The sequence below is a fragment of the Macrotis lagotis genome, chromosome 1 (assembly GCF_037893015.1).
Source record: "Macrotis lagotis isolate mMagLag1 chromosome 1, bilby.v1.9.chrom.fasta, whole genome shotgun sequence".
Lineage (NCBI taxonomy): Eukaryota > Metazoa > Chordata > Mammalia > Peramelemorphia > Peramelidae > Macrotis > Macrotis lagotis.
In genome coordinates this window covers 895,078,379-895,105,975 of record NC_133658.1, presented here as the reverse complement: position 1 = coordinate 895,105,975, position 27,597 = coordinate 895,078,379, and the positions used below count along the sequence as shown (strand labels likewise).

General features: G+C 36.7%; 1 protein-coding gene and 1 pseudogene across 10 annotated transcripts in view; both read right to left on the bottom strand.

Moving 5' to 3' along the window:
• Window positions 1–9,337, bottom strand: part of LOC141509270 (tumor necrosis factor receptor superfamily member 5-like) — a 95,445-nt gene extending 86,108 nt beyond the window's left edge. For all 10 annotated transcript variants that reach the window (XR_012474629.1, XR_012474630.1, XR_012474631.1 and 7 more), the window contains exon 1: window positions 9,249–9,337. The gene's annotated coding sequence lies outside the window, so the exon portion shown is untranslated. The remainder of the gene's footprint in view (window positions 1–9,248) is intronic.
• Window positions 9,338–15,984: 6,647 nt separating this feature from the next.
• On the bottom strand, window positions 15,985–17,109 carry LOC141491453 (ethanolaminephosphotransferase 1 pseudogene; annotated as a pseudogene).
• Window positions 17,110–27,597: the final 10,488 nt, after the last annotated feature.

Genomic DNA, 27,597 nt, shown 5'->3' with positions numbered 1-27,597 from the left:
GCAGAAGGGGCATCAATGAGAATGCAGTATCAGAGGAGAGGAGCGGGAATATTTGGAAGATGCTACAAAGGTAAAAATCAACAAGCCTTGTACATTGATTTGACAGAGGGTAAGAGATAGTGAGGAGTCTAGGATGAAATCTATGGTCTCTGTTTACAACCCATTCCAAAGGACCATAAGTGCTAATTTCATGTTTTCTGTTGGTTTGTCTCTCTCTCTCCACCTAGTCTAAACGATACCGGAAGACAGCAGTAAAATCTTACAGGCCAATTATTTTGACTCATCTACCTTGTTAGGAGTATTCTTCTCTAGACACGGAAAATCACAGGACTGGTCCCCTAACTTGACCTTCCAAAGAGAAAGAGAAGAAAGAAAATACAAAGCACTGTATTCAGAAGGCTACAAAGACAAAGAACAGCTCCTGCCCTCAAGAAGCTAACATTTTACCAAAACAGCCTCACATATCACTTTTCCTTAGTGAAAAAGAGGGATTATTTTGTCCTCTCTGTGACTCCCCAGCAGATATCAAAGTGTCTGGCACTTTGTAGGCCCTTAAGACATGATTGTTTTCCTTCCCTCTTTCCTTTCTTCTTTCCTTCCTGTCTCAGCATTTATTCTAGACTTGAACATACAGTGGTTCCCTAATAAATAAATAATCAACTTGGCCTTCATTTCTCATGTAGAAGGAAGCAGTTGACTTTGATCATAGGATACAGGCCTAGAAAGGGCTGTGAGCACCACAAATTCCAAACTCTTTCTTTTATCATTGAAGACACTGAAGTCCAGGGGAGTTGTCTGCCCGTAGTCTCAGAAGCAGAAAAAAGCTGAGATAAAGGACCACTAAGTTCCCTTTCAATTTATAAATCCCATGATCCTATGGATCCTACCTTCTTGGGGAAGTAAGGACAAGGCATCCTGGGTAATTTGTGTGTGCTGGGGATGAAAAGTAAGAAAGGCAGGTGTGGAGAGATGTCCTGGACAGAGACACATCCCAGTCAGGTCTGCCTCTGAGGTGAACAGAGCTGACTTCTGAACCTAGAAGTAGGTCTAGTGAATGGTTTCCCTAGGTCATTCACAAGATTTGAGGAAGCTATTCTCTCTGGTCTGACAAAGTCAACAGAAGCATAAGTGGAAGTTTGGCGAGAGCAGAGAAAAATATTCCTGATACCTCCAGAGTCATTGTAAGGGGCATTACTATAGACTTTGCCCTTCTTATTCCCTGGTGACCTATCCCAGGCAAGAGGGAAACCACAACAGAGACAGGAAGCTTCCCATGAAATGTAGCCAATCCTGGGTGTCTCCTCTCCCAGTCCATCAGACAGTCAACTGAGGACCCTAGGGGTTGGGAATGGAGTTTAATTTCCTCTCCAAAGTCTGAACTACTAAGGATATCCAGACACCGAGAGGCAATAGCAGGGGATCAGGAGGACCAGAAGAAAAGAGGTACAAATACATTGTCACAAGGCTAAAGAAGAAAGGATCAGCTATGCTTAGTTACAAGAAGTGGGCTGAGGAAATCTGGGGTCTATCATTTATCCTTTTGTGAGCAGGAGGTTAACTCCATAGGCTCACATTTCCCTGAGATAGAAACTCCAAGCTTCCTATGCCTGGCTATGTCAAAGGCACCAGGGTTTGTCTCAGTCACAATCTCAGGCATGTTTAACAGCCTTACTGGGAGGGTCTTTTTGGAAGGTCAAGGTAGGGAACCAGGTCTGTGATTTTCCCTGTCCATCTTCACCAGCTGGACAGATACCATCATTGAGGACTAGGCTGGGGAAAGGACTTTTTAGAGTTCACACAAAGTCAGTGGCAAAATGAAAAGGGATAAAGGAAGGGAAGTCCTCATAAATCTTCATAAACCTACCCACCATGTGAAGGACATTGTACAAAGCGTCTTACAAATATTATCTCATTTGATTTTTGCATAACCCTGATGCTATTGTTAGATGCTTTTGTTCTTTCCATTTTACAGTTGAGGAAACTGAGGCAGACTGAAGGTAAGAGATACCCTAGGTCACAAGATTAGGAGTGTCTAAGGTATTACTTAAACTCAGGTCTTCTTGGCTCCAGGTTTCCCACTCATACATCACTGGACCATTTAGCTCTTGGACCCAAATGTCCTAGTCAAATGCATAGAGAATAAATTTAGAACTGGCAGGATTCTGATTTGTTATTGCCTGAAACCCTTTCCCTCTTATATCTAGAGATCAGCAAAGGAGTTAAGAGGGCCCTAGGAATTAGTTCAACCTCTTTCACAAGTTCCTGAGGATCAGTTCTGCTGATCACCCCTTTCAGAATCCTAGAACTTTGTTCAATGTCCCTTTCCAGTTTGGGTAATCCATATTCTCATGTAGTGTGAGAGAGTGTGAATAAACATTCCTGATTTTCCTAAATGGGAAATACCATGACCTAGAACCTCAGCAAATTTCCAAGCTCTTTATAGTATAAATAGGCAAAATGAGGTCCAAAGAATGGAAATGACTTGGTTACATAAGGGAAAGCCTGGAATAGAACCCAAGTCTTCCAACTCCCAATACTGCACTCTCACTGCCATTCTTCCTAATTTTGTCCAGCTCCTACTCTTTGGGTTGTCCATATCTCACACTCTCTCGTCTGGATAGATTCAAGGCTGATGACTTTCCCTGGATCCTGTTTTTCTTTTCCTAGGGCAAGTAGGGGACTCAGCTCAGAGTCTAGAAGAGAGTATACTTTGGGTTAGGTTAATTAGGTTAGATCCTGATTGACTCTAAAGTCCCTAAAGAACTTCTTACCAGGCTTACAGACTTTACACTGAAGAAACTTCTTCAGGTCATTCTGGTGTTCTGTGTAGGTTCCAAAATCACAAATCTAGCATGTTGTACCACTCATTGTATTTCATGTCCCCATTACCTTGTAATCTAATCGTATCAAAGAGTCAGCATCAAGAATAAGGCACAACAATCTTCTTTGCAGAAACACCCTCACTAAAGCCCCACTTTCCCCATTCTAGAACCATTCTAACACTGCCACATTCATACCCAAGGCCAAACACAGGATACTATCAAGGCCATCCATGAAACTTAGAATGGTTTACTGTGTTTTACATTACTGTGTTTTATAGTGATCCATGCTCCAAGCCACAGAGCCAAGAACTGAGTCTGTCAAAACTGAAAGGGATCTCAGAACAAACATTTAGAATGGTAGAATTAAAAAGAACTCTAGGACATAGAATGTCAGAGCTCAGAGGGATCTCAGAGGATTGAATGTTTGATTTGGTAGGGAACATAGAACATAGAATGTAAGAGCTAAAAACAACTTCAAAGTCTAGACTGTCTGAACTAGATAGTAACACAGAACATAGAATTTCAGAGGTAAGTGGGACCTCAAAGCCTTGAATGTCAGAGTTAGAAGGGACATCAGAGCATAAAATGTCATAGCTAGGAAAAATGTCAGATAGTAAAATATAACAGCCAAGAGAGAACTCAGAGAACATAATGTCAGATTTGGGAAAAACCTCAAAGCATAGAATCTCAGAGCCAAGAGGGACCTCAGAACCTCAAATGTCCATGTTAAAAATCAGTATATAGAATGTCAGAAATAGGAGCAAATTCAGAGCATCGAGTGTCAGACTTTGGAGAGACTGTAAAGCCTAGAATATCAGGTGTAGTAGGATCTATAAGCCTAGATTATCAAGTTTAAGAGAAATCTCAAAGCATAGAATGTTAGAGGAGGGAGAGACCTCAGAACTTAGAAGATAATTTAGAATATACAATGGCAGCGCTAGGAGTGATCTATGAGTAAAGTATGTCAGAGATGGGGAGGGACCTCAAAACCTAAAACATCAGATCTATGTGAATCTAAGAATGCAGAATTTCAGAGTTAGGTGGAATCTCAGAACCTAGAATTTTAGAGCTAAATGGAAGCTCAGAGCATAGATGTTGCAACAGGGAGATTCCTTAGAGCTGAGCATGCCAGAACCAAGAAGGAGCTCAGAGAATAGAAGGTCAGCACAAGGAAAGCCCTCAGAGCATAGATTGTCAGAGTAGGGAAAGACCTCAGACATACTATGTCAGAACCAGGAGGGATGTCAGAACCTAGAATCTCAGAGTTAAGAGGGGTCACAGACTCTACAATGTCAAATTTAGGAGGGGTATCAAAGCATCAAATATCAGAGATATAGGGGAAATCAGAGCATAGAATGTAGGAACTTGGAAGACCCTCAGAGGTTAAAATGCCAGAGCTGGGAATGACATCAGAGCACAGAATATTAGAGCAAATAGGGACCTGAGAGCATAGAATGTCAAAACTGATAGGACTCTCAAAGCCTAGAATGTCAGACTTAGAAAGAACCTCAGAGCCTAGAATGTCAGAGCAGGGAGGGACCTCAGAACATAGAATGTCAGAGTTAGGCGGGACCTCAAGAGTATATAATATATGAGGCAGGAGGGACCTCAGACTATCAAATGGATGACCTTGTAGGGACCTCACATTCTGAAAGGTCAAAGCAAAGAAGGATCTCCAAACTTAGAAAATCAGAAGCAGGATATTCTTCAGAGCATAGAATATCAGAGCTCAACTTCTAGAATGTCAAATTTAGGAGAAACCTCAGACCATTAATATTCAGAATTGGTAGGAAACTCAGAGCATAGAATATCAGAGATAGAACTGACCTCAGAGTCTAAAATAGCAAAATTAGAAGAAGCATCAGTACAATGAATATCAGAGTTTGGAGAAACTTCAGATAATAAATGTTAAAGTTAGGGAAAATCCTTATAGTCAAGCATGACTGAGACAAGAAAGATCTCAGAGAGTAGAAGGCAGAATGAGAGGGCCCTCAGAGCATAGAATGAAATAGCAGGGAAAGATCTCAGGAACTAGAATGTCAGAACTAGGAGGGACCTCAGAGCATAGAATATTTGATCTAGGAGGAAACTTAGATCATGGAGAATAAGAGCTAGAAGAGACCTCAAAGTTTAAAATGTCAGAGGTATATGGTAACTTAAAGTATAGAATTCCAGATCTGGGGGGACCTCACACCTGAGAATGTCAGAACTTGGGAGGCACCTAAGAATCTAGAATGTCAGAGATTGGAGGCAATTTACAACATAGAACAAAAGAGCTAGGAGGTATCCTTGAGCCTAAAATATCAGAGTTCAGAAGGAGCTTAGAGCATTAGAATGTTAGAACAGAGAAAGTCTTCTTTATGTCAGGACTCAGAGCATAGAATCTCAGAGCTAAGAGATCCCTCACTCTCTAAAATATCAAATTTAATAGAGAACCTTAGGAATCAAATGTTAGAATTAGTTGCAATCTCACAGCATAGAATGCCAGAGTGACCTCAGATTCTAGGATGTCAGAACTAGAAGGAAACGTAGATCATAGAATAGTGTTAAAATCATAGTGTTAAGAGACCTTGAAGTCTAGAATTTCAAAGTTGTATGATAACTTAGAATGTCAGAATTAGGAGAGTTTTTTAGCCTAGGGAGAAGATATTCATAAAGGTAGGAAGGTGGTTCAATATTTAGAGGTCAGGTCTGGAGTCAGGAAGACCTAAGTTCAAATTCAGTTTCAGAAGAGAGGCAGAGCCAAAATAGAGATTTAAAGGCAGGGATTTGCTGTCCTCTTCCTCAAACACTTCCAAATAATTTTAAATAATAGCTCTAAACAAATTATAGAGTAGTAGAACACAAAAAAAGACAGATTGAAACCATGTTCTAGTCCAAGACAACTCAGAAGATCAGCAGAAAAGATCTGGTGCACCACAATCCAGTGCAGCACAGACCCAGAATAATCCAGGAGCTGGTTTTGGGAGCCATTGAATTAGCAGTGGTAACAGAGGTTTTAGGAGCTTTCAATCCACAGATTAGAAGTCGGTCAAACAACTGGTCGAAGGAAATTACAGGGGTCTCTTTGCAGGGCATGAGGCAGGTCTCTGTTCATTTGTCTGTACTCATATCTGATTACAATTATGGGTGGTGGACCCAGGGAGAGGAGGAACTAGTAGCACAGAGTATAGGGCAGGAGAGCAGTTAGAACATTTCTCCTTAGATCATACCATCTTGTAAAGACTGAAAACTTACAGGTCCAGCTAGTCTGGAACCACAGGATAAAATAGTAATTGACAAAACCCACTGGTCACTTCCCGAAAGAAACCCCACAAATGAAAACTTGAAGGAATAACATAGTCAAATTCTAAATCTTTCAAGTCAAGGAGAAAATGTTCTAAGTAGACTGAAAGAAACAATATAAGTATCATGTAGCTACAGTTAGAACAACCCAAGATTGCACAGCTTCTACATTAAAAGCTTGGAGGGTGAAGTATAAGATAATCTCAATGTCAAAGGAGCTAGAATTATAACCAAGAATCAACTATCCAACAAAATGACGTATAATTCTTTTTTTTAATTTTTTTTTTAGATTTTTTTTGCAAGGCAATAGGGTTAAGTGGCTTGCTCAAGGCCACACAGCTAGGTAATTATTAAGTGTCTGAGATCGAATTTGAACACAGATCCTCCTGACTCCAGAGCTGGTGCTCGATCCACCATGCCACCTAGCTTCCCCCTAAGTATAATTCTTCAAGAAAAAAATGGATTCAATTTAAGAGGTGTCTTTCCAGGTTTCATAATGAAAAGATCAGAGATGAAAAGACAATTTGGCTTTCAAATATAAGACTCAAGCATAAAAAATAAACAGAGGCAAATCATAAGGGATTTAATAAGGAATATATAGAGTGAACAAAGAAGTGAATTGAATAGACAGGGATGATATCTAAAAAATAAAATTAACAGTTGTGATAGGACTATACTGAGAAAAAGGAAAAGGGAGAGACAGAATGAAGTAAATTATCTCACATAAAAGAGGCAAAAAAGATTTTGCCAGAAAGGGAAAGAGGGGAGAAGTTAGGGAGAGTGAATGAACCTTACTCTCATCAGAATTGGTTCAAAATGGGAATAACATGCATAAGGGGACAAGAGAAGAGGGAGTAATAGAAGGGAGACCAGACTGAAGGAGGGGTAATTGGAAGAAAAAATGCTCTTTTAAAAATCTTAATAGTATTTTTCCAATTATACATATAGTTCTCAACATTCATTTATGCAAAATTTTCTTCCTCCCTCCATTTTCTCCCCCTCTCAAGACAATAAGCTTTCTGACATAGGTTATATATATGCATAATCATGTTAAAGATATTTCCATATTAGTCAATTGTGAAAGATAAATCAGAAAAAGGGAAAAACCACAAGAATGACAGAAATTTTAAAAAGTAAAAGTAATATGCTTTGATTGAAGTAAAACATTTTTGAGGAGGGATAGGGTGAAAGGAGAGAGAGATAATAGTATAAATGGGAGAAATAAAATGAATAGAAATAAAATTAACAATACTATGAAAAATTCTTTAAAGCAAGCTTTTCATAATTAGAAAGTTTCTCAACCAATAGAAAATTTAGGTAAATTTATAAAAAACATATCCCTAATTGATGTGACCAAAAAAATTGAAAATGAATATTATGCATTAGTCAAAGCTTTACATAGTCATATGAAAAACTACTCTAATTAATTATTCTTTAGAGAAATGCAAAATAAAACAATTCCACATTTTACTTCCTACCTATTACATTTGCTAATAGGATAGAAAAGGAAAATAATCAATGTTAGAGAGAATGTAGGAAGAATGAGACATTAATATACTGTCGGTAGAACTGATATTGGTGTGAACTGATTCAGCCATTCTTTAGAGCAATCTGGAACCATCCCCAAAGGACTATAAAATCATACATATATGCCCTTTGACATAGCAATACTACTCCTAGATCTGTGTCCAAAAATAAATTAAAAAAAGGAAAAGGACTCTTATATACAAAAATATTCATAATGGCTCTTTTCTGGTGGCAAAGAATTGGTAGGAAAGGAATGTTTATCAATTGGGAAATGACTAAACAAATTAAGATAGTTGATTATGATGGAATACTATTGGTGTATAAGGAATGATGACCAAGATATTCTCAGAAAAACAAGAAAACACTCAGATAAGCTGATAAAAATGTAGTGTTCTGTGTTCAAAGTAAAAACAATATAAAACGATCAGCTGCAAATGACAGCTCTTAGTAATGCAATGATTAAGAACAAATTTGAAGGACTTCTGATGAAAATTGCTATCCATGCCTGGCAAAGAACTAATGGTTTCTGAATGCGGATTGAAGCATACTTTAACAAAAATTTTATTTTTCTTGACATTTTTTGGCCTATATTTTCTGCCAGAAACCTAGATTATGAAAATATTTTGCATGAGTATCCATGCATAGCCTTTATCAAAATGGTTGCCTTTTCAATGAGGAATGTGTAGAGAGGAAGAAAGAAGAGAATTTGGAATCTGGAAATTATATGCAACTGGGGAAATAAATAATATAAATAAAACAAATAAACTAAAATAAACTAAATAAAAGAGCCAGTCTTAGATACTCACTAACTCCTGATTTATTTTTAAAAAGTTAATTCCAGAGTAGTTCCTTTTTTTGTAAGAAAGTGTTCATATGCTGAAGAAGAATGATGTAGATCAAATTTTGGCAGAGTATCTCATTTTAGGAAAAGATGGATAGGAGAGTCAAGGAGTGCCTGGTTTCCTATAAGATTCAGTTCAAGCAATACCTTCTGCAGGAAGTAGCCCCTCAGTTACAGTTGCCTCTTTATCACAGGTTACCTTGTGTCTTCACTCTGTAAGGTATTATCACTTTTGTATGTGGTATTTCATTGGGGGAAAAGGAGCATAAAAAGAACAATTATACATGAAAAACTGTTAAACATTCTTGTGTAAAGAAATACATTTTTTTTTTCTGTAAAAGCCATATCAAAGTGCCTATCATTTTAGGAAGAGAGGAGGGAGGTAAATAGAGAGGGAGAAAAATCTGAAACACAAAATCTTGTAAAAATGAAAGAAAAAAATTATCTTAACATAATTGGATAAACTAAAATACTATTAATAATAATATAATAAAGCAATACTAATGAATAATAACAATATATTTAAAAATGACAAAAATACATTTTTCAATTAAATGGGAGGTCAGATACAGATTGAGAAGACCTGTTTGAAGACAGAAAAATGATTCAATGAGGAATTTTTTTTCATAAACAACAGAAAGGTGGACTTTCTAAGGGAAAGCTGGTTCAATTTAATTTGAGCCACTTAAGGTTGAAAAACCTAGGAGGAACAGAACTAAAAGAGGTCAAAATGGCAGTAGGAGGTAAGCAAGTTAAAACTAGTGACCAGTTACCTGACAAGAAACTTCAGATGCTGTTTTGAGTCCTGATGGCTGAAGAAAGAATGAAGGTTCATTGTAAACTGCTTTTTCCTTGCATGCCATGTACAGTCTGAGAGGGAAATGCAGAAAGAAAAGATAGACTCTAAATTTGCATCCCTCTTAGAAGGTGATTGGATACTTGACTAGGGGATATCCCACTAGATTTAAATATTTTAGTGCATAATTTAGGGTAATTACAAGGTAACTACATAAAGAAAGAGTATGTGTATAAAAAGATTTTGTTGGAATGATCTGAAAAAAAATGAAAGGGATGAAGGGGAAAATTATTTGACTTAAAAGAGAAGCATAATACTCAGGAATAAAATGATCTGAGAAATAATGAAGTCTGAATGCAGATCAAAGCATTAATTTTTTTCCCATTTTTATTTTCCTTTGAGTTTTTAGTTTTGTTTGTGGGTGCGTGTCTATGTGTGTGTGTGTGTGTGTGTGTGTGTGTGTGTGTGTGTTTTTTGTATTTGCTTTTTTTAGCTTCTGTTTTCTTTCACACCATGTCTAATATGAAAACATTTTGCGTGATTGCACGTGTTTATCTATATCAAAGTGCTTGCCTTCTCAAAAAGCAGGGAAAGGAGGAAGAGAAAGAGAATTTGGAACTCAAAATTGTTAAAAAGTCAATGTTAAAAATTACTATCACATGCAATCAGAAAACTTAAAGAATTTTAAAGAATCACATCTAAAAATGAAAAAGAGACAGAAGCACAATGAAGAGTTTTTACAGTGGAGGGGAAAAGGGAGAATAGGCAATATACTTGAACCTCTCATCTGAAATGTTATAAAGAGGGAAGACTTTATATGTATGCACTTAGTTGGACTGTGTTACAATCAAAATTAAGGTAAACCAAGGCACAACATTTTAAGCACATTCAATTTACTGTTAAGGCTAACAATTATCAATTCAAGAAATTTTTTGATTCTTTATAGTCATGATATAGAGTTCATGAGGTAGTGCTTATGAGTTTTCATATGGTTTAAGGAAGTACAGGAGAACAAAGAACAGGAAGCAGAAAAATAGCTAGTGTTGCAGAGATTATAGATTTTCTTGTTCTCATCTATATTTTGCAAGATTTGTTAGAGATAAAACAGATCTATCTTAATTGTACAGAGGCAATAAGATATATTATTATGTTAACTTGGATTAGAGAGAAAAGTTGAGCTTTTAAACTTAAAGAAAAAGAATCATGACAGGTAATTTTAAAATAAGTTGGAGTGATACAGAATATATTAAATTATAAAATAGAATAAAAATCAATTTGATTTTCTTGGTTCATTATTATGAAAAATATAAACATAACTGACTATAATCATAACAAAAAGCAACAAAAATCACAATATTGTATTGAGATGCAGAAAAAAACTTTTGACCAAAGTCAACACCCATTCCCATTAAAAACAATAGAAAACAAATAAGGAAAGTTTTCTCAAAATGATAAGTGCTATCTAAAGCAAGTATTATCTATGATGGAAATGAATTAGAAAACTTCCCAATATGATCAAGGAGGAGGAGGGACAGGAAGCAAAAATGTCCATTATCACCATTATGATTCAACATTGTATTAGAAATATTAACTACACCAATAAGATAAGAAAATGAAATGGAGACTTCTGGCCAAGATGGCAGAGAGAAGCCAGACATTGTTCTAAGGTCCCCGGTCTCCCCTCAAAAATAACCTGAAAGAAACCTCTTAACAGAAATTCGATTGACAAAAGTCAGTAAAAGAAACTTAGAGAAGAACATCTACCTCAAGGTCTGTCTCAAGGGGACTGTGGATGAGCCAGGAGTGGAGAGTGGAGGGCCAGTGGGGGTGGGGTGAAGCCAGAGGACCAGCCTTAGCTGTAGAATCTTTGGCTGGGGGAACAGAGGTCTGGCTAGTTCCAGCTGGGCTGGAGGGCAAGTCCCAGCACACAGTTGCAGATCACCACTGAACATCAGCATGGGGCTGGGGCCAGAGCTCCATACTTTTAGCCAAGCACTCTTTCCCCTCCTTTTTATTATTAAAGATTTTATTTGAGTTTTACAATATTCCCCCCAATCCTATTTTTCTCCTCACCCCCACCCCAGAAAGCAATTATTCAGTCTTTACTTTGTCTCCATGTTGTACATTGATCCAAATTGAGTGTGATGAGAGAGAAATCACATCCCCAAGGAAGAAACAAAAAGTATAAGAGATAACAAGATCAGACAATAAGATATCTGTTTTTCTAAATTAAAGGGAATACTCCTTGAACTTTGTTCAAACTCCATTTCAGACAGTCCAAAAGTGTCCCTTGTTGCTGCACTGATGGAATGAGCAAGTCCATCAAGGTTGATCATCACCCCCATGCTGCTGTTAGGGTGCACAGTGTTTTTCTGGTTCTGTTCATCTCACTCAGCATCAGTTCATGCAAATCCTTCCAGGCTTCCTGAATTCCCATCCCTCTTGGGTTCTAATAGAACAATAGTGTTCCATGACATACATATACCACAGTTTTCTAAGCCATTCCCCAAGTGAAGGACATTTACTTGATTTCCAATTCTTTGTGACCACAAACAGGGCTGCTATGAATATTTTTGTACAAGTGATGTTTTTACCCTTTTTCATCATCTCTTCAGGGTATAGACCCAGTAGTGCTATTGCTAGATCAAAGGGTATTTAGCCAAGCATTCTTCCCAGAACAAACAGTAACTGTCTCCCCCCCCTTCTCTCCCCCCCCCCCCAGGATCAGATGTAGGAAGCATAACTCCCTCCCTCAGTTGAAAGGGAAATTAACTACCTCCCCCAGGGCCCAGCCTACATTGTTCAAGGACAATTCAGACCCTGCTGCCCCTCTTCACTACCTGCAGGACTAGGAGAGGGCCTCAAACAATCTGGAGAAAGCAACCAACACCCCCTACTGGCCAGCATACTTGGAGTTACTGAGCCAAGCGAATAAATTTTCTAGAGTATTCAAAAGCAAACTCCTGAGAGCCAGCCCCTCCTCCAAAACAAGATCCTGGGAGAATGAAGAAAGGCCAGAGAAGGGGAGACCATTGAGAATTACTTTGAGGATACAGATCCTAACCCAGAGAGATCTAGAACTTCTGAGGAGAACATAAATTGGTCTCCAGCCCAGAAAGACTTACTTGAAGAAATCAGGAAGGAGTTTAAAAATCAATTGGAAAAATTTTGAAAAAGGACTCAAGAGAAAATTAACAGATTGAGAGAGAAAATTACCATTTCATAACAATAAAACAAATCCTTGGAAAACATAATTGGACAAATACAAAAATGAAAGTAATTCTCTCAAAACTACAGTTGGGCAAATGGAAAACTCCTTCAAAAATATAAATGACCAATTGGAAAAGGAGTTGCAAAGAGTAAATGAAGAAAATTCTTCTCTTAAAAAAAGAATGGAATCTATGGAATCTAATGACTTCATGAGACAAGATTCTGTTAAAGAAAACCAAAAACTCAAAAAAACAGAAGAAAATGTGAAATGCATCATCAGCAAAACCACTGACCTCAAGAACAGATTAAGAAGAGACAACCTAAGAATTATTGGTCTTCCTGAAACCATTGAAGAGAAAAAAAGCTTGGACTTAATATTATAGGATTTAGTAATAGAAAACTGCCCAGATATCATGGAACCAAGGGGCAAAATAGTTATTGAAAGAATACATTGATCTGCTCTGGAAAGGGATTGTAAAATGAAAACACTAAGGAATATTATGGTCAAATTCCAGAACTATCAGATAAAAGAAGAAATCCTGCAAGTTGCCAAAAAGAAACAATTTAAATACCAAGGAGTCACAGTAAGGATTATGCAGGACCTGGCTGCATCAACATTAAGGGATCAAAGGGCCTGAGAGACTTCCAGCATTTCATGATGAAAAGACCAGAGCTAAATAGAAAATTTGGACATCAAGCAGGATACTCAAGAGACACATGAAAAGATAAAAAAAGGGTAAATAAAAAAAACCCTGCTACCCAATAAGATGAAACTGGCTGTGAGAAAGATTCTCATAACCATCGAGAATTATAATTCTATTAGAGAGAATATACTTAGCTATAAGTGATGGATACCCATGACTTATCCATGACTCTGATAGAATTATATAAAAAGGGGGAGAGTAAAGAGATGGGAGGATGGAGGAAATTTAATGTGATGGATCACATTATATAAATAGGTACAAAGGACCTATTTCAATAGAGGGGAAGAAAGGAGGAGGTAAGAACCACCTGCATCTTACTCTCATCAGAATGGGCCTAAAGTTAACATATATTCAGATGGTTGATCTGAAATATGAGGACAAAATTCTATTTATAATTAAATTCTGTCTTAATAAATAGGACTTTTGAGATGCAATTCCTACCAAAGGGAATATCTGAGTCACACAAAGAATAAAAGGAAGCATGGTATTAGAGTCCTGTAAATTCGTTCTATCCCCCCAAAAGTCAAATTACCCCAGTCTCTCTTTCATCTTGTAACCTTTTTTTCACCTCACAAATTCCAATGAAACCACTTGTGAAATAACTCCTTTACCACTTTGGGAGAAAACATTAAAGTAAATGCACAAAAGAATTTTCACACTTAGTACAAGAGAAATGTATATAACACATTCAAAACATCCCATGACCCTTAAATGAAAAAAGGAAAGGACTTCTAGCCCGAATTATCACATTTTTTAAGAAAAAATATGCACCGCTCTGTTTCTTGTAGTAAATGTATTATTTTAACTTCAAATAACATTTCCCCAACAGTGCTTATATATGAAACTAAAAAGCCTAAATTTTCTATTTCCAACAAAATAAAATTACTAAAATAATAAATGAAGAATGGTGTTCCCTCTTTCCCTCCCTACAAATTGACACCATATCCAGTTAAATTTCAAAGATGACACAGAACAAAATAAAATAAAAAATGTTAGAAGTTACATTCACTTAATTGGCACTTCCTCAATTCCCATGATAGCCTTTTAAAAACCACAGACTCAGCAGCAACATTTTCCTGCATCAATTTTTCTTTTTGTATTGTACATTTACTTCTTTTTGACTCAGAGGAAGTCACAGAATACACAATACATAAATCCCACAAACACATTTTTTTTTAATTTAGAGGAACCTCATCAGCTGGTTCCTAGACTTCACATTTCTAATAACCTGTGTGACAATGATTAGAATTTACAAGTTTAAAAAATTAAATATTACAGTTATTTTTTTCAAAGCAGCAGATTTTAAACCTCAAAAGGAAGACTCTGCAACTAAACTTATGGTCAAACATTCACTGATAAATAGTGGTTTCTCAAGTTTAAATACATATGAACATGGTTGTGCGTATTCTCTCCAAGTGCAGCCTGTCCATAAAAAGGGTTTAAGATACACTCTTCATTCAAACACAAATTGCATTCGGTAGAAAAATCATAGAAAATTAGCATGTAACTCTCACCACCACCAAACTAAAATATGATAAAATTAAAGGATAAAAAAGTAAAAAAATAATCACACCTATGAAAAAGGTGTGACTTATGAAACATTTATGAGAAAGGTGAAGGATTTTTTTTTTATTTTTAAAAGAAAACTTTATAAATTACTGCAAGGAAAATATAAGTTCAATAAGGCAAATGTGTCATTTTTTTTTCTAATTTGGGGTAGTGGGAAAAGCAAAAAAATTGTATTCACTGTCAACCATTCCAGTCTCTTCCCCAACCCCATACCCTAAAAAAAAAGGGGGGAAAAATTCAAAAACGGCCTAAAATTTACATAACGTGTCTCAGAAGAATAATCACGTCCCAAAATTGATACTTCCCAATCGCAAAGGGATTTTTTCTTAAAAAATATTTTATCTAAATTCCTCACAAAAAGTAATTATGCCACCAGACTGAGAATGTCAAATGTGTTCTTATCATCGTGGCTGACAAGAATTCATCCTAAAAAACTATTTGAACAACTTATAACTGGAGGAGAGGAGGAATTCAAAATAAGCCAAACTAATGATTTATAACTAAAAGCCCATTTACTTCTGAGACCCCACAGAATACTTTAATATAAAACAAAAACAGTAAAATCATTTGCCAAGATCTATTTCAGAATAGAGTGCTGGGATATCAGGCAATCATATTCATATCACATCTCTTAGCATGTGAAGATAAAGGCATTTCCATGGAAAAAGAAGCCAATATTTGGCAGTTACAAAAGTGATATATATGGGTTAAATTCTTCTGTGGTAATTTGGTATCTCCTGCTGAAGGTGAATTGATTCTGTAGCTTATCTCTCCCTGGGTAGGTAAAAATTAGATACTGAGAGTTTCCACAGATAGGTAAGACCTATTAACAAATCACCATAAATGAAAACACATTGTGTTCTTATGAATGTTGTCAGTGTTCCTAAACCAGCTTTTCTATTTTAAAATCAAACCAAAACCATAACCTGTAGGAACCAAAAAAGCATGGACTTATGAAGTTGAAATCCCTAGGAATATTATGCTGGCCTAATGTACACTGTTTAACCAGAAATATCATCTGGTTTTCCCTCTCCCACAAAATACAATACATACATATACATGTATATGTATATACATATATATATATGTATATACATACATATATATATAATGATGAAGGGGAGTGAGATGGACAGGAGTCCAGATTATATATGCTTCATCCCTGTCATCCATGTACCACATACATTTAGTCCCCCCATTTCTGTTAAGTAGATGAGTTTAGTTCTATGGTGATGGATGGAGTGTGTACAAGCATCTTATTTACAGTACTTCTGTAGACTGCAGGCCAATTTTCTCTTCTTCCACTTCTAGTCAATCTGAGCTTGGTTTTCTTAATGAAAAGGGCAGAATCTTAAAGTGGTTGCTCAACTGGTTTACCACTTATATTCCATAATGGACATGTGCCAAAGTAATAATAATAATAATGCTTAGCAAATACAGAAGGGTGGGTTCCACGTGAGGAGGTAATTCTAAGTACACCAAAAGAACAACGAGGGCCAGTGGCACAAGCAACAAATTCAAAGTTTGGCATCTTGTGTTGCTCATCTGACACACAATAAGGCGACATGTGATGTTGGCAAAAGCTGTTCCAACTGTATAGTAGAAGAGTCTAGGATGTGTCTCTAAAACATCTGATGGTGAGCAGAGGACCCAACTTGTACTCAGAATGAAAAGAAGACATGGAGAAACAAAAGGCAGGATTGTTTCATAAACAGAACTATGCTTCAAGGTGTTATTTCTGTAGGTCCAGGCCTCAACTCCCACAACTGCAGTCACTATGTAGACAATAGAGATAGTCACCTGACTAATGTCATATCCCCATGGCAAGAAGAGAATTCCTGTATTATACTTTTCCCAATGGGACAGGATGAAAGAAAACAAGACTATCCATAATAGGATATATAAAACAACGACACTGACACCCGTTGTTCCCCGTCCAAAGATGGACTATACAGTCACTACAAAGTAAACACATGCCCAACTATCTAGTCCATGATCAAATAATTCTCCTAATGGGGTGCTAGAGTTGGTGCTAGGAGCTTGCTTTCTATCAACACCATCTAGAGTGGAGGCAACCAAGTTAAGAATGCCCACTAGAATCCAAACCCAGCCAGGTACATGCTTCTGACATGGTGCTGATGCTAAAAAGTCAGGATCAAAGTAGGCCATAAGTAGGAAATTGAATATAATCAATAGAAAGCCTGATAGGGTTATCAAATTCGGAGCCAGCCAGGTAGGGAAAATCTTTACTATAGCATTCCAAAACGGGTGCATAACATACAAAGAGAGCCTGTACTTGAATTTGTCGAAGACGGCCAGCTGCTCGGCGGTCCCGTATTCGTAACTGAAGGCCATGACGACGGGGAGGAGGAGGAGCGGCCCCGACGGCCGCCACGGCTGCCTCAGGAGCTGGCAAAGCTGGCACCAGCCCCGGCTCGACGTGAGTGCCCGAAGCTCGGGGAATGTGGGGGCTCCGAGCTCCACCCCCCCCCCCGCTCCGACCCCACTCCCCTCCCATGCATGCGCCACCCGACAGCTCACACTTCTACTTTGATCTGTATATTCACTTATTATATACATATAGTCTTTTGTGTATATATATATATATATATACATATATATATATATATGGTATAAGCTCACATGTTTTCACATGTGTGCATGTACATGTGTGTATAAAAATAGAAATTATATGAATAGTCACTATAATTAATATTTTTCTCAAGAGCATATAAGCAGTAAATAGCAAACCTAGGATTTGAACCCAGTTCTCTGACTGCAAATCCAATATGATTTCTACTATAGCATACTACTCTCTCCTGTATACTAAAAAAAGTGTTTCTTTTCCTAAAGATATATGGGACCCCTAATTAATGTGAACACAGAAGTCTGAGACATCAAACATTAAAAATTAATCTAGATATAATTAAGTTTGTAGTCAGATCTGCTGTGCAGGTGATGCCTTGTAACTGAAGGGCTGAAAAAAAGTATTTGTTGAGATACATATCATCATGTTATATCAAGTATATATCTATATATGAAGATATATAGAAATACATATGAAACAGTATGCTCAATGCTTTACAAATATTCTCATTTGAAAGAATAAAATCTACTTCTGGAGGGAAGAATGCATTACATCAGGCAATTGTACAATGTTTAAGGTTCCAGCCTTTAAAGGAAAGGGGAAAAGAGTTTCTCCTCCACCATCACTCCATTCCCTATTTCTTCCTTCCCCTCAAAGATCCTGTGATGACCTTATAAGTGCTGAAAGGTCAAAAGATCTAGAATTCTCTTTGACATAGAGAACAGATCCTCCTCTTATCAGGGGCTCTGTGATTACAATGGGAAGAATAGTCTCCCTTGCTCCCAGTTATTTTTTTCCTTGAGGGAAATATTTCCATAACAACTGTTGTTTTCTTACCTGCTTTTAATCAATGAAAAGCTGGTGAGGGAATGCAAGCAGTAGTACTAGAAATAACTCAGAGAATGCATTTTTACTCCTAGAAATGCAAGGGGAATATTAATCAACTACCCTCTGGGGACCTGCCTCACCAATTCAAATATAGTTGGGGAAATAACCCACAAAAGGCTGCTGCATTTGTATTCAAGGATAGGTAAGAATGAGAAAGAAAGAAAAAGAAAATGAAAGAAAGAAAGGAAGAAAGAAAGAAAGAAGGAAAGAAAGAAAGAAAGAAAGAAAAGAAGGAAGGAAGGGAGAAGAGAGAGAGAAATTCAGAAAACAGCAGTCAGACAGCAAGTTTTATCATGACTCAGGAATGTTGTCTCATCAATTTGGTAAGACTAGCCAAGTGATGTACAGTTTTTCATTGCACAATATCTCTTACCTGATCTGCCTTTTTCACTTCATTAATTAAGGTACAGTATAAAGAGATGTTTTAAAAATTGTTTTACATATAAATGAGAAAAATATGGCCCACTAAAAGGATGTAGATATAGTTGCTCTTCCATGTTATAAAATAGAAGTTGTGTTATGACAAAAAAATGTGGATAAATATTAACCTGGTGGATATTAATCAAAATAGTTGTTAAGAATTGAGATGGTTTAGAGCATAGGTGTAGAAAAGACATGCTTTAACTAGTAGCTAGACAAAAAACTGCTGTCATATGATAAGACAAAGGGAGCATTCATTCCCAGGAACTAATGTTAGGAGGTCATAAAAGTTGGGGCTTCAGAGGGTAAAAAAATGTGCATACCCTTTGATCCAGTAATACCACTACTGGGTCTATACCCTAAAGAGATTATGAAAAGGGTAAAAACATCACTTGTACAAAAATACTCATAGCAGCCCTATTTGTGGTGGCAACAAACTGGAAATTATGGGAATGTCCTTCAATTGGGGAATGGCTTAACAAACTGTGATGTATGTATGTGATGGAACACTATTGTTCTATTAGACACTAGGAGAGCTTGGAATTCAGAGAAGCCTGGAAGGATTAGCATGAACTGATGCTGAGCGAGATGATCAGAACCAGAAGAACATGGTACACCCTAACAGCAACATGGGGGGGATGATCAACCATGATGGACTTGCTCATTACATCATTGCAACAATCAGACACAATTTTGGGGGCATTTGCAATGGACAATAGCATTTGTATCTAGAGAAAGAATGGTGGAGCTTGAACAAACCACAAAGACTATTACCTTTAATTTAAAAAAAAGTTATCTTATTATCTTATTTTGCTATCTCTTATAATTTATTTTTCTTCCTTAAGGATATGATTTCGAGAGTTACAAAAGGCCGATGAAGGGAAGAATATCATTTTTTTTTAGATTTTTCAAGGCAGTGGTTTTAAGTGGCTTGCCAAAGGTCACACAGCTAGGTAATAATTAAATGTCTGAGGTTGGATTTGAACCCAGGTAATCCTGACTCCAAGGCCAGTGTTCTATTCACTGTGCCACCTAGCTGCCCCTTAGGGGAAGAATATCTTTAAAAAGCAGAATTGATCAACTGGAAAAGATACTCAAGAAAAGATTTCCTTTAAATTGATCACTGAGCAAAGTGAAGCTAATGGCTTTTTGAGAAATCAAGAATCAATAAAACAAAGCCAAAAGAACAAAAAACTAGAAGACAATATGAAATATTTTACTGGAAAAGCAACTAACTTTGAAAATAGATCCAGAAGAGAGAATTTAAAAATTATTTGATTACCTGAAAGCCATAATAAAAAGAAGAGTCAAGGTATCATTTTTCTTTCTTTATATTTGAATTTTGCCTTAACTTGTCTCTTAGAGAAATACATATTTTTCTGATATGAATCATGAGTCTCCAAAATTTGACAGGGTTCAGGATCACAGCATTGCTAAATCAAAATGAGTGAAGATAATGAATAAGACTTTATTGCTAAAGGGACCTGGGGTCAGAATCTAGTTTATGACATGGAGAACACAAAAAAGGGGGAAGGAGGGGCTCTCCTTGTGCCCCAAGGATCTCTAAAATTCAGTATCTTATTTTTATATATTTTATTGACCATATTTATTTTTACATCTTCCTGGACAGATAAATTTCTTTAGGTCATTGTTTTGGAATGAGCAGGCTGGGTTCTTTCTTTTTTCTAATTTCCATATTAATCATGTTTTAAAAAAGAGAATCAGGAAAAATGGTAAAGAAAGCATGAGGAAGAAAAAAATAAAAAAACAGTCTTAAAAAGTGCTTTGGTGTGCATTCAAACTCCATAGTTCTTTCTCTGGCTGTGGATGGTATTTTCTATCTCATGTCTTAGAATTGTCTTTTATCACTCTACTGCTAAGAAGAGCGAAATCTATCACCATTGATCATCACACAATGTTGCTGTTGGTATGTACCATGTTTTTCCTGGTTCTGCTCACTTCACTCAGCATCAGTTCATATTAATCTTTACAGTTTTATTTTTTTCTGAATTCACCTACTCATGATTTATTACAAAATAATAGTATCTAATCACATTTTTATACAACAATTTGATAACTATTCCCCAATTGATGGGAATCAGCCAGTTTCCAATTCTTTGCGCGCTCAAAAGAAACTGCTATAAATATATATACATATGTAGGCCTTATTCCCTTTTTTATGATCAATTAGTGGTTTTGTTGGATCAAAGTTTTATAGCCCTTTGAGAAAATTTCCAAATTGCTCTCCAGTATGGTTAGAAATCATTTTTTTCAAGATCAGAGAATAAAATAGAAATGGAAATAATTCACCAATTACCTTCTGCACATCACAAAATGAAAACCACAAGAATATTATAGATAAATTTTAGAACTCCCAAGTCAAGGAGAAAATACTTTAAGTTGCCCAAAAGAAATAATTAAATTATTGTGGAGTCACAGACAGGATAATACAAGATTTATTAGTTTCTTTACCAAGGGATCTAAGAATTGGAATATGATATACCAAAAGGAAATAGAGAATGAATTACAACTAAGAATCACCTTCCCAGTAGAACTAAAGCATACTCTTTCAGGGTAAAAGTGGGGCATCCAGTGAAATAGAGGACTTTCAAACCTTTCTGATGCAAAGACCAGGGACAACAGAAAATTTGATTTTCAAATGTGAGATTCAGGTGAAGCAAAAAAAAAATCCCCAATAAACAGGAAAGGGAAATCATAAGGGACTTAATGGTGTTGAACTCTTATATTTATAAATGGAAAGATGATACTGATTAGTATGCAGACTTTTTCATTTATTAGAGAGTGAGAGTGAGAGAGAGAGTGAGAGAGAGAGAGAGAGAGAACACAGGTGGAAGGTGAATATGAAGGGATAATATTTTTAAAAATTAAAATTAAGGAGTGAGAGAGGAATATATTGGGAGGAAGGGAAAGTGGAACGTAGAGGGGGTAAAATTATTTCACATAAGAGAGGCAAGAAAAACTTTTTACTGTAGAGTGGAAGAGGGTTTGATAAGAGCTTTTGCATGACTGAATCTTACACTTATCAGAACTGTCTCAAAGTGGGAAAAAATATGCACCCATTTGGGTGTAGAATTCTATCTATCCCACAGGAAAGTCGAAGGGGAAAAGGATAAGGAAAGATGTGGAGTGATAATAAAAGGGAGGGAAGATTGAAGGAGGCACTAATTAAAAGTAAAAAAAAAATTTGAGGAGGAACCAATTGAAAGAGAAAATAGAATAAACACAGTATCAGCAAATGGGCTGAAGAGAAATATGGTGTAACCAAAAGAGTAATAATAACATTAGTAATTGCAGGAAAAGTTATTGTCCCAAGCTTCTCTGATAAAGCTCTCATTTCTCAAACATGAACTGAGTCAAATTTATAAACACTAAGACTCATTCTCCTATTGATAAATGCTCAAAAGATATGAATAGTTTTCAGATGAGGTACCAGTGCTATCCATAGTCACATAAAAAATGTTCTCACTCACCATTGATTGAAGAAAGGCAAATTAGAAAAATTCTGATTTAAAATAATTGGAGAATAACTAAAGTAAACTAGATAAATAAACTAAATTTTGGGATGTAACTGTGATGATGGTATTTTATTCTTCTGTGGGAAAGCTGATGCAAAGTGAAATGTACTCTGAACTAAATAACAGCAATATTGTAAGATAATCTGTTGTGAATGACTTAGTTATTCCCACAAAAACAATGATCCAAGGCAACTCCAAGAAATTAGGATAAAAATGCTATCCACCCCCAGAGATAGAACTAATGAGAGTCTGACTATTGAATGCAGCAGGCTTTTCTTAAACTTTATTTTTCTTGTATTAAAAAAATCAATGTTATCTTTCATAACATGACTATCATAGGAATCTTTTGCTTAATTCCACATATATGAACTATATCAAATTGACAACCTTAGTGGATATATACAATTCTACTTAAATGTCTCTTGGACACTGCCTATGGGGACCAATCAGTAATGTTCTTTTTTTCCTTAACCACATTTTATTCACTCCCTTCCAGTTACATATAAATACAATTACAAACCTGCATTCAAAAAAATTTTAAGTTCCAAACTCTGTCCCTCCCTTCCTTCCCTCCCCTTTCTCTGAGAAAATAGACAGCTTGATATAGGATATACATATTTATTCATGCAAAATGCATTACCATATTTGTCATGCTATAAAAGAAGACAAAGGCACAAAGGAAAAAGTAAAAGAGGAAAAAAGTGAAAAGTAATATGCTTCCATCTTCATCCACACTCCATCATTTCTTTTCCTGGAGGTAGATAGCATTTTTTATCATGGGCCTTTGGAATTGTCTTAGAATATTGCATTGCTAAGAAACACTAAATTCTTTCACAATTTATCATCATATAATACTGCTGATATTCTTCACAACATTCTTCTGCTCATTTCTTGATTCATCAATTTATCTAAGCTGGAAAAGACTTTTGAGATCTCCTTGGACAGCAAGGAGATCAAATCAGTAAATACAATGAACATGAGCTTAGACTTCAGGAGACAGGGGAGGACAGAAGATCCAGGTGTGCTTTGGTCCATGGGGTCATGAAGAGTTGGACAAGACTGAACAAATGGACAACATAAGCCAAGCGCTTTGCTTATCAATTGTCCTCCAAACAATGGTAACCCAGGACTGCCACAGTACCCAAGATGTAATCTGCTCATAGTTCATTACATTTTATTCCTTGAAACCACACTTCTCAAGGCAGGCCAAGGTTGAATTTGTTTTCTCAGTTGTCACCAGTTGGCACCATTGATTCATAAGGAGAGTGTGGCCAACTGAAACCCCCTTATCTGTTTTTTAATCAAACTACTGTTTAGATATTCAAGTCTGTTCAGGAAAGGTCTGATGAAAGGTTTGAGAATCAACTCTGAGATTATTATCACTCTGGGTCCCAGTCCAGAAATTTTTACCTCTTCCCAAAGAGACTGGGTGTGTGTGTATGTGTGTGTGTGGGGGGGTGAGGATTGTGCTCCTGGTTCTTCCTAGAGGTAAACTGACAAAAGGACTATATCTAGTTTGAAAGACTAGGTTAAAAATCCTGAGTCTCAATTTTGCCTGCTTAAAATAAAGAATTTGTATCACCTCTTCTCTGAGCTCCATTCTGTTTCTAAATATGATTATTTATTGTCTTCCATCCCAGGTAGTTGTAGAGCAGTGAGATTTAATAGCTTAATGGGTTTAGCTAGGGCCTTGTCCCAGAAGGAGCCTTTTTTCAATCCTGACCCAGCTAATTTTAGCTTAAGCTAACCAGTGTAACTCACTTTTAGAACATGGGTTTTATAAAGAGGAGAGAGACCCTTGATTCCTCCAAAAAAGAGCTGGCAGAATGGGGCTCTGCAGAGGTGAATCTGGACAGATTGTTGGACTTATGGGAAGATCTCAATTCAAATCCTGCCTGAGTCACTTAACTAGTCTTCTAAGGGTCTTGATCACCACTTTTCTTGGGCTGATTTGGTGCAACGAGTGGATAGTTGTATCTTAAGATAGGAAGACTTGAGTTCATATCTTACTTCAGATATTTATTAGCTGTGTGACCCTGAAGCAGTCATTTGATCACTGTCTGCCTTAGTTTCATATATCTGTAAAGTGAGAATGATAATAGCACTTAGATCACAGGACTGTTGAGAACCAAATAAAATCATATGAAATGCTTTTTCATTCTTATAGTGCTAAAGAAATGCTAGTAATTATTATTTGTGACTGAATAATGAGTGAACTTTTAAAAGTATTTATTTATATTTAAATAATAATTGACTTCCCACAATTACATATAAAATAATTTTTTGACATTTGCTTAGATTTAAAGTTTTGAGTTCCAAATTCAATTCCTCCCTCCCCACTCCCTGGGACAGTAAGCAAGTTGATGAAGGCTATGCAAGTTCAGTAATATAAAACATTTTCATATGAGTCTCTTTGTGCAAGAAGAGGAAAGAAAGGCACAAAGAAGTAAGGAAAGGAAGGGAGGAAGGAAGAAATAAACAAAAAGAAAGAAAGCAATTCATAAAACACCAGTCTCTTCCTTGAGTCAGACAGCATGTTTCATCATGACTCTTAGGAATGTTGTTGGCTGGTGCTCAATTTGCTAAGACTAGCCAAGTCATGCACAGATATCTCGTACCTGATTCTGCCTTTCACTTCCTTAATTAAGGTACATTATAAAAAGCTGTTTTAAAAATTGTTTTACATATAAATGAGAAAAATATGGTCCCCTAAAAGGATCTAGATATAGTTGCTCTTCCATGTTATAAAATAGAAGTTGTCTTATAACAAAAAATTGTGATGAATAAATATTAATCTCTTGAACATTAACCAGAATCTCAGGAGGGGAGGGGCCTGAAAGGCATTGTGATATAGCAGAGAATTCTGCCTTCTATCTGGGCCTCAGTTTCCTTCTCTGAAAAATGACAGGTTGGACTAGAAGATCACTAAGGTCCCATTCCACTCCAACTCTTTCCCTCCATATTCACATCCCTCATCCAAGCCTTTTCTTCTCCAGGACAAATAGTTTCAATTCCTTCATCATAAATGAAGGGAGGGGATGGCTAGGTGGCGCAGTGGATAGAGCACTGGCCCTGGAGTCAGGAGTACCTGAGTTCAAACCTGGCCTCATACACTTAATAATTAACTAGCCGCGTGGCCTTGGGCAAGCTTTTGCCTTGCAAAAAAAACAAAACAACTAAAAAAAATAAATGAAGGGAGGCTAAAACAGCCAATGGGGATAGAAGACATTCAATCAGCCAAAAAGCATTCATTGAACATATATCGACAGCCAGGGACTATCCTAAATACTGGAATAAAAAAGACAGAAAGAGCCTCACTTTTAAAGAGTTCACAATCTAATAGAGGAAAAAACATGTATGTATGTATCTCTAGTTCCAAAACCTTACTGTAGAACTCAGGCTACCTCAGAGGTGCTTTCAGCAATCAGGATGGTGGTAAGGAATACTCAGATCCCACCAACTATTTTGGGTCTACCCAAAACTATATTTCAGTTTCCCAAATTAGAGTAGCTTACAGGTCAAACTGCCTTTCTTACAGACTACCTATGTGAGCCAATCAGAAAATTTATTTTTCACATTAATATTTTATTCCCCCTCCTCCCATTATATATAAAGCCATTTTAAAATATTCATTCTTTTAAAATTTTGAATTCCAAATTTTCTCCTTTCCACCCTCCCTCCTTTCTTCTAGAGACAGTAAGCAATTTGATATAGGCTACACATTCAAGGCTTTATTATATATTATTATATTAGTCGTGTTGTGATCGAAGACAAAGGCCCAAATGAAAAAAAACATGAAAAATTACAAAAAGTGAAAAAATAGTATGGTTCTATTTTCATTTGGACTATTCTCAGTCCTTTCTCTGGAGGTGAATATCATTTTTCATTGTACAATATCACTGTTAATGTATATACAATGTTATTCTGGTTTTGTTAACTATTCATATCAGTCCACATATGCTTATAAGATCTTTTTAATTTTATATATAATTTTCTTATTTTCAAAAATAAACTGTATGCTATTGGTCTTATTTTTACATCATCTGTATCTCCCATTATATTCTTCTTTCTCTTTTTCTCTCCCTTCCTCCCTCCCTCAGAGGTCAGAAAGAGAATAATTCATACCCCGGTTCTGTTATTTCTTCTCTTTCTCACCTTGGACTGATCCCTTCCCTCACTGGCCTTTGACTTCATCATCTACAAATGAGGAGGCTGGATTTCTGACCAATGAGTTTCCCTTCTGGCTTCACTTTTCATAGTCAGTCTGTTTAATTATAAAATGGGAATATTGGTGCTTGATGTATCTCCCTCCCAAGGGCTGTGCCAGGGCTCAGCTGAACTAATATGGCCAAAGTCTTTGCAGACTTGAGGGTGTGCTGTCCATGTTAATTATTGGCTTTTTAAGTCTAGATCAGCCTGGGGAACTCCCCGTGCCCAAACTCTCTTCACCAATTCTAACCTGCTGCTCTCTCTAATAAGTTGCTGAAGGCACTGAGAGTTTGTTTAGCGTCACACAACCAGAATCCTGGTCTTCCCAACTCCAAAACTGATTCTGTGTCCCTCTGTCATTTTTATCAGTTGAGTTGTATAGGTTTGTTGTTGCCAGGCTCATCTTCCAGACACATGCAAATCATACCCAACGAATGAAGACACACAGAAATCATACCCATAGAACTGTCCCCAAAAACACCCTGGGAAGCCAGAAGAAAAGACTCCTAGGGAAATAGGATAGAGGAAGTGGTCCAAGCAGATATATAATAAAGTATCAATAAAGCATCATTAGGTATAGAAAAAACTGAAGTGATTTCATGAGTAGCAGTCTGTAGCTCTCTTTACGCCCCTTATGAAGGGGATCTCATGGGCTGCTGTGGGATATTAGGAGATTTATTCAGGAATGAAATATTTTTCTTTTTCTGTGAGCCCACCATAGCCCTAGTGGGGCCTGGGAAGGATCGGAGGAATTAGTCATCTAATAGAGTAATAGAATTGTCAGTCAGGAAAGAAGGTGGTTGAGGAAAACAGCTGTGGCTGGAGACTATCACTAAGAGCTTTCAATGTGAAAAGCCAGAATGGAGTTGTTTTGGGGGAAGGGGAGGCTGATTCTTTGACACTATGATCCATAGAAAGGCCTGACCAGGTCATCAGCAGTCTCCTACTTTGCCTTGCTATGGGCAGAAAAATGAGTTGACTTGAGATATTTCCATTATCCCAAAGGCTCATACCTAGACTCACCGGAAAGGAAGAAGGGTCTTGGAGAACACAGAGCCCTGAAAGAGGCAGAGGCATAACCAAGGTAGGACCGCTAGTTTTTTGCCTCAGGGTACTATAATTAATGGGTTCTTTATCAATGAGAAGAAGTAAACTTTAAAATTGGTCAGAGAGAATAGTTAAAATATAAAGCTGATAGATGGG